The sequence below is a fragment of the Helianthus annuus genome, chromosome 12 (assembly GCF_002127325.2).
Source record: "Helianthus annuus cultivar XRQ/B chromosome 12, HanXRQr2.0-SUNRISE, whole genome shotgun sequence".
Lineage (NCBI taxonomy): Eukaryota > Viridiplantae > Streptophyta > Magnoliopsida > Asterales > Asteraceae > Helianthus > Helianthus annuus.
In genome coordinates this window covers 134429586-134438225 of record NC_035444.2, presented here as the reverse complement: position 1 = coordinate 134438225, position 8640 = coordinate 134429586, and positions in this window count along the sequence as shown.

Genomic DNA, 8640 nt, shown 5'->3' with positions numbered 1-8640 from the left:
GTACTAATCGGAATAGGCTGGTCTCTCCTAGCATCAAATAAAAGTCTTGCAAGCTTAGATGCCTTAAAGTCTGTTGAACAAGTTTCTTTTTATCTTTCGATCCGCCTGTGGATCTTTTACAACCGTATTTGTAATACTTGATATTACTCTTTATCGGATTGTAATATATTTATCTTTTGCTTCCGCTGTGCATTTAAATTGTGTTGTTTGACTATGATGATATCAACTACGTCATGATACTCCCCACCGGGCCCACCGGTAATACGTGGAAATATCGGGGTGTGACAGGTTGGTATCAGAGCCAACATTGAGTGAATTAAACACTAGCCTTTTGTGTTTAATCTCAATGATACAGTAGCACATTCCTTGAACTTCTGAGTCTAGACTTAACATAGGAATACTCTCATCTCTATTCGGAGAATTATGCCTTCAATTCTATATATTTTAATATGTCGCCAAGCAAAGAAGCCATAATGGAAATTCTCCCCATTTGAAGCTTAGGGAAGGCCGAGCTTCGTACTGCGACTAGGATTAACGTGCAACCAATGAGAAAACATTCAGAAATATAATGAAGTTCATTTCCTTAGTAACTCCTTTTGCTGAAGTTCATTTCCTTAGTAAGTCCTTATAAGGGCATTCTCATTTTTCAGCCCCTTCGTGGACAACATTATTCCTTTCAAGCCCCGTTTAGGGCAATTCTGAACCTCTTTTAAAAATCCTTGGAAAGTTCTATCTAAATGTTATTTACATCATGATATATGAACATAAAATATGAATAAAAACATTCCTTTTATAAGATCTACCGTTTTAATAAAATGGCAAATTCTAAAAAGGACAAGACCTAGCCCATGTGTCATCTTAAGACAAGGCCAAGATGGTAGTCCCTCAATTAGATTCAGATCCCTATTAATATCTCAATTTAGGTTTGTTCTGCGTTAAATATTAAAAGAATCTTAAAGGTACAACCTAGCCTATATATCATTTCAGACAAGGCCAAGATGGTAGGACCTATTCAAAAGATTCAAATCCTTGTTAACATCTGTAAACATGTTAACATTCGTGGCAAATGTGATTCGATAAAATCACATAAATCATCCTTATACTGGATTCTCCCGAAATCCTTTCCTTTTTTGTGAATTAAGCATCCATTGGGGATGTAATGCTTACGGGCCATATTCATTGTCATATAAGACAAAAGACAGTCGTAGCCTACAACTCCCTGTCAAGAAAAGGCAATGAACAACGTTCAAGCCTAAATACCTTGGTTCTACAAAATCATGGTTTATAATTTAAAGTTGCCCTTGTGACTTGGCCTTTTTGTGCCATAATTATATTTTAATTAAATCTAGGATAATTATAATGAAAATTCTGAATAAAATAAATATCATTCCTTTCCTACCAGTATACATATTAAAAAGAGTCTTAAAAGGTATAACCTAGCTTGAATGTCATTAAAGACCTAGCTACGATGGTAAAACCTGTTTAAAAGAGATTCAGATCCTTGTTAACATCTGAAAACATGTTAACACCCCTGACAACAGTGATACGATAAAATCACACTTGTCATCTTTATATTAGGATTCTTCCAAACCCCTTATTTAGCATAAATGATCAATAGGAATCATGGCTAATAAACGTCGAATATGATGTACACATCAAAACATCCATCTGGGATGTATACCTACGGGCAAAGATGTATACGTGAAAAAGATAGTTTTATGTCATAACTTCTTGTCAAACAAAGAACTGTGAAATTTTTTGATCCAAAGGAATCATTGATTATGTTTTAAATTTCCCTAGTGACAAGGCCTCTGTGCCATCAAAAGTCCTTTGGAATGAGCCCGTGTGCTATATAACATGTCTGTCCGACATTGACAGTCGTGATTTATATCCCCTGTCTAATAAATATGAAGGATTACATTCCGTTTAAGCGTCGAAGGTGGATTATTTAAAAACCTAGGCAAAACATAATCAAATAAATTTAATACTATCTATTGGCCTATATGGTTTATTTGCACCATGGCTATTTAATCATCAAACTCGACGACTCCCCATATAATTAAACAAATTATTATTACCTGGTTTGTAGCCTTCAAAGCTTCACCATGGCTGACTCCTCTGAAGCTCACAATCATCCAGCTGATCAGAATAATGATGCAAGACTGAACTTAACGGGCACCGAGTTACAGGCTATGTTAGATACAGCCGTAAACAAAGCTGTGGACCGAGTATTAAAGGATCATAAGCGAAAGTGCGATAATACCCCGAATAAGGGTTACAAAAAGGGTAAGACCGGTTCAAGCTATAACCAGTCCAAGCCAAAGGAGGCAAAACCCGAATGTAAAACCTGCGGGAAGAAGCATTTCGGAAAATGTTTCTATGATCAGACCAGGGGATGTGTCATCTGTAAAGAAATGGATCACAAGACCCATGAATGCAAGGACCTGAAAGACAACCAGTAGTCAGGTGAAAAGACCAGATGCAAAACCTATAGGAAATACCACCTTAGGAAATGCAAATTTGAATCTCAGCCTCTACCCTGTGGAATCTGCAAGTCCAAGGAGCATAAGACCTTGGATTGCAAGAAGTTGGAAGACGCAACTTGCTATGGTTGCCATGAAAAAGGGCACATCAAGACAAATTGCCCAAATAAAACGAAGAAGCCTGGGGAGGCTAAGAAGACCAAAGCTGGAGACTCTCAAATGAATGCTCAAGAGGCCGTTCAGGATGACAATGCCCCAACAGTTACTTTCCTTGTTAGTGACGTTCATGCTAGAGTATTATTTGATTCAGGTTCAGATAAGTCTTTCATAGACAATAGATTTAGTAAACTATTAAATCTGCCTGTTAAAACTCTAAGCATTAAGTATGAAGTAGAATTGGCCGATAGTACCTCAGAGACTGCTTCAGCAATATTAGATGGATGTTTTATATCCATTAGGAATTACTCTTTTCCGCTGTCCTTGTTTCCGTTAAAATAGAGGGACTCGATATAGTGACAGGAATGGATTGGTCGTCTTAAAACCAAGCCCATATTGTGTATGATAAGAAGCAAGTAGTTATCAAGACTCCTTATGGTGAGCCTTTGACCATTCAAGGAGACACTGGGTATGGATTGCCTAAGCACTTGTTGAAATTGGTATTTTATACCAAAGCTTCGAGTAACTCAGAAGAGACAAACAACAGTCGCGATGCTAGAGATGCGACAAATGTTAGTGGTGCACCAGATGTGAACCTCAATGGTAATGGAGTTAATCTCCAAAACTGAATGTTGTTTGCCTTAAAACACATGTCGCTGCTCACAAGGAGAACTATATTCATACTTCAAATGCGGAGAATAAACCTAGCAAAAGCATATATGGCAAGGAGCTCCATTCTTTTAGGATGTACTTAAAAGTACTTCGTCTCTTGGAAGTCAAGAGACTTCAATAGTAAAAAGGGGCCATCGAATTGCAGGAAATTGTTGGATGAAGTAGAAACCATTAGGTGTATCAGCATTTATGCTAGAAAGGACGCGGTGAGGTATGCATCACAGTCGTTCGATGGCAATACCCTTGATTAGTGAGGACATTAATGGAGTCCACAAGAAAGATCCTCTTATACATTATGGGATGGTCCAAGTTTTAAAGACCTTATTAGAAAATCCAATCATCTGCGTCACGAAATGGAAAAAGATGGAATAAGAAATTTTCTAACTCTCACCATAAAAGTTTTAGACTGCAGACAGCTTGTTACAAATTTTATATGCATTGGCTGAGATAGTGCCTATTCAGTCTACCCCAAAAATCCAAGCTTAATACAAATAATCATTGGTGGTTAGCATCAGCAATAAGAGGGCACATTAAGGTTTCAAAGTCCGCTCATTATAAATCCATTATGGATTTACCTCAGCCACTCACGTTTTATAGAGTAAGAAATAACCAGTCAAAGTTGAGACTGCCCTAAAATCTGTCAAAGATTTTGTAAGCTAAGTTTAAAGGATTAAGAATGGAGGTGTTTAACCCTCCCGGGTGAATGATTAGAGGCAGTTCACATTAATAATGACCCCAGATAAATCCCTTATTGTGATTTTATTGCTAGGAGTTACGTTTGGTTTCAGGTGCTGCTAAGTCTCTCATAAGACCATAAGCTTAGCAAACTTTTAGAAATTTTCCCGTAAGAACCTCAGATATTAAGTGTAAGGTAAAACTTACAGGCGAAATCATAAGAACCATTTCTTCTGTTCCTGTCAGAAACCTTCAGTCGTAAAATTTTCGAAGTATCCTCTCTCTAAGAGGAAGTGCGTCAGCATACATAGTTGATATCTCTTTGATCTCTATCGATTACGAATACCAGACAGTATGATAAAAGCGCCATATGAGGATTGATGTATCTTAATAAGTTCCATAGATTGCTTCCATGCCTGATCAGTATGGAGGTTTAATGCATGGAACCGCAAGGATATTCTAATGGTCAAATGGTACTAAAGTCAACTAATGGTATTCAAAGAAGATATCCAGAATGGAATTGTCCAAGTAAATATTCCCGATTAAAGAATTCGTGGACTTGTAACATAAATGTGTCACTTATTTGACACAAGCAATGATGGATGAACTGGAGCCTGAGATATGGAAAATCTCTGTAGCCTCCTTGTATCTTGATTATCTTCTCCTAAGATTACCCTGTTTACCTCCTGAGAGGCAAGTAAAGTTAAGATTTATATCCCATTTAGGGTTGTAGTATTATGAAATCTCCAAGACGGCTAGTACCATCATTGGAAGAATCGAAACCCTGATTAAGTAAGTTTTAAAATAGAGGACTCATATAGCCTAACTCACTATTCTGAGAATTCGGTATAGTTAATTAAGAAAGACGGTTCATCTTTCTTATGCATTGATTACCGCAACCCCTATTTAAGCAACAATTAAGAATCGCCATTAGCTGCCCAGGATCATCGATTTGTTCAACTAACTGTAAGGATTAGCTATTCCTTAAGATTATTTTTAAGCAGTGGTTGGAATAACCATCTCACCTTAAGATAAGCTTTTCTATAATAGTTGATATATAAGTATCAAGGCTGCTCCTTTGGAGACCTTGTATAGATGGAATGTTAAAACATCTATTAGTAGACAGAAGATTGTTAAGACCAATTATCAGGATCTGAAAGTTGCCTTGGAAACAACGAATAAGATCAAACAGATCCATAATCATCCGCAAGTTGCTAGTATTCGGCAGAAAATCAAGGATTAATGAAAATAGCAACCCTCCTAAGTTCTTGTTAAGCAATAAGGTTCAACAAAGATATCACCCTGGAAGGGTGTGCCAATTTGTTAATTATCAGGCTAGTTGAACTCTGAATATATAGAATCATTCGAAGGAATCGAATGTATCAAGATCAAATAGCTTATAAGCTAAAACCTATTTAAGGAGCTTGGCGTAGCTCGCAATGCATTACACACAAATGATTTAAGGATGTGTTTCACCAATAAGTAGAGAAGCATTATCACATAGTGATATGCAGATTTATGATATGATGAGGAACCTGTATCAATTGAGGATCGACAGGTTAAGAAGCTACGAAAAAGATACATGTACCTATTATAGAGGTCAACTTGGGAGCTTAGAATGACTCCAGATATGCTATAGAAGTTAAGTCCGTTATGCGACAAAAAGAACTTCCAGCATTTTAGCAAATCTCGAGGTCGAGATTTCTTTTAAGGGGGTGAGGATGTAACACCTCGTAAAATCACGTCCAATGATGTACTAACACGTGTAATAAACCCTAATGAAGTCAAATATTGAATTTAAGGCACCTTTTAGCGAACCCGAAGCATTGTGATGTTTAATAATACATTCAAGAATTCCTAATATGGATTAGATGAGGCTTCAATGCTATTAGATGATGAGATGCGCAAGTTTGCGCAATAGAGGGACCTAAAGCGTCAACTTTTGAATCTACGCCTTTCGGTGACCATTTAAGTCATCGAGAGCATAGTAATATTTAAGTATATGCTTGTGAATGACCAATATGGGCTATGGAAGGCTTGGATATCATTAAACGACATTTCGCACTGCTTTATGCGATTAAAGTACTAATTGCGTCAAACTGCTATAGTATGCCGATTCGTATAGTAACGGACCTTCCGGAATATGACCATGATACCCTATTTATTCTTTATATATCTTAGATATAGGCTTAGAAGTGTTTGGTGCGCAAAAATAAACTTTTACATCATGCAGGGACTAAAAGTGTCAAAAGTGCACAAGTTTGCATTTTCGCGCATATCTTGCATTCTGAGTATATCTGGACACCCAAAAATTTATGTGAGCACTAAAATATTTTATTTTAGTGTTCGGCATGATAAAATTCCATTCGTCGCGCAATTTGGATCGTTTTTCGTGTCCGTTCGTGTTTCGTCGTAATTAGACGAACAACGAAACCGTACGACCAAACGAGCCGACATCCGACATGTTTTTGAGCATGTTTCTTGTTCCTTATGTTTGGGCATTATTTTAGAGCCTTAAACAGGGCTTAACGGGTCTTAAACATGCCAAACGTGACCTTAAAAGCTAACAGGGACCAAATCTACCATTTATGAAACTTCTGTTGCTGATCAGACTTCAAGGCGGGCCGTGTAAGATCCTCATGACTCTTAAGCGGGCCACGTGAGCCCACCAGAGTTGCAAAACTGGTTTTTCAAACCAGCAGCTGGGTTTCCTTGAGTTGCAAATGGTTTTTAAGTATACTATGGGCTATTTTAGATGCCCTTGGTTTACCAAAACAATGGGTAAGAGGTGTACGGTCCAGATCAAAGCTCGTTTATCGATGAACGATCTTAACGGTTCTGAAAAACCTATAAATACCCCACCTTATTTCCTTCAAACCCACACTTGATTTCTGAATTCTCTAAGTTGGAGACCTTGCTCTTCATACTTGAGAATTTAGGATCAAAACCTCCTTGCTTGGACCCTTTGTAAGTGTCCTTTCGTGCTTAGTTTAAATTTTTAGCATTTATAGCCGAAAAGTCAAACGTTTCGATAAATGCTTTGACTTTTAAACGGTTGAACCATTGTTCGTAACGAACATGGCTACGTGACCTTAATTAGGTAGGTGTTAAACCCTCAATAGGGCAACTCCTAATTACCACGTTTACTTAGTTAAATTGTCGGGTCAAATAAAAGCCAAACGGGTTAATTTTAAATAAATTCATAACTATTAATATAAGAAACCATAAAATCGGTTTTTCTCACTTTAATAACTTGGTAAATATTAGTTGAACATGCCTAAGCATGATTCAACCCGACAATTCTAAGTATAGGCTCGGTTCGGAATCGAAAGTCGCAAAAGTTGACTTTTGCTTTGACTTTCAGTTCTGACCCGATTTTAGCTTAGTTTAGATATGCCTTAGGATTCCATTAGGACCATATTATAGGTTAGTATAACCCTCCGAGGTAATACAACTTGGTTCCATAGAAATCCTAGTTCATGCATATTTCCGTTAAATGCCTAAATGTTGACCGTTATGGCCTTTTGACCCTAAAACGATAATTTTTGAAAACGTGAGAGGACAATAATCTTTATTACTGATTTATAAACTTGTCCCTAAAATTTGACATCAGTTTGAGGTCTAGATTAGGAGTTATGCTCATTAGCGTAAATGAAAAGCTTTCTATTAATTAAACGGCATAATTAGCGTATATCCTATCTAAACCCAATTTTTGATACCAAAATTTTTACCTACTGATATAAAATAATATTTTAGGATTTTTGAAGATTTTTATTTAATTTTAGGCTGAGCATAACATAGGGTTATAGCTTTGATTCGGTAATTGTCGATTTTGCCCTTTTGGCCTATAAAATGAGTTTTACAAATCATTTTGATTCCAAACCTTTTTCTAATGATCCTAGATGATAAATAAGATATTTTAAGTCTTCTGGAATAATAAAAATATCAGCTTTTCTTATAAAACCCAGAAATCACTTAAAACCGTCTTTTTACGCGTTTTAAACGCTTAGTATGAGTTAAAACTATTTTTAATATATAAGGCTTGATACCTACTGATATTTTTAGTAAATTGATATATTTTAACAGTAAAGAAAAGTTTTAAACTCAGATTCTCTAATTTTGACCTTTTAAGCTTATGTGAAATTACCAAAATGCCCCTACGGTGCATAGTTTGGTTATAAATAGTAAATTTCACATATATGCTATACCCTGCTGTTATAACTTATTAAATTAAGTATTTTTACTGATTATATCTGACCTGTAACTCAGAATAATATTTAATCTCTCTTATAACCTTTAAAATGACCAAAATACCCCTACGAGGCATAAATTTGTTTTAAATTCGTTTTGGGCATAACAGAAGGTATCCTACTGATATACAATATATTTAAGGCATATTAACTTAGGAAACCTGATCATGACTCTTTTGGTTACCCGTTACGCACTTTTCGCGTTCGGATCAGCTCATGTAACTAGTTTGTATAAATTAGCCGAAACGGGTCAAACCTTATCATCCTTACCTCAAAATCCAGAATGTGTTTAGTTTACCCTTATTACACAAGTATAAAAGCTTCAGGTCTAAACCACATTCTAATCCGGATCTCGCTTAATCATGCGTTTTGAACCGTATCCTCCTTTAAAACTAAACGGTCTA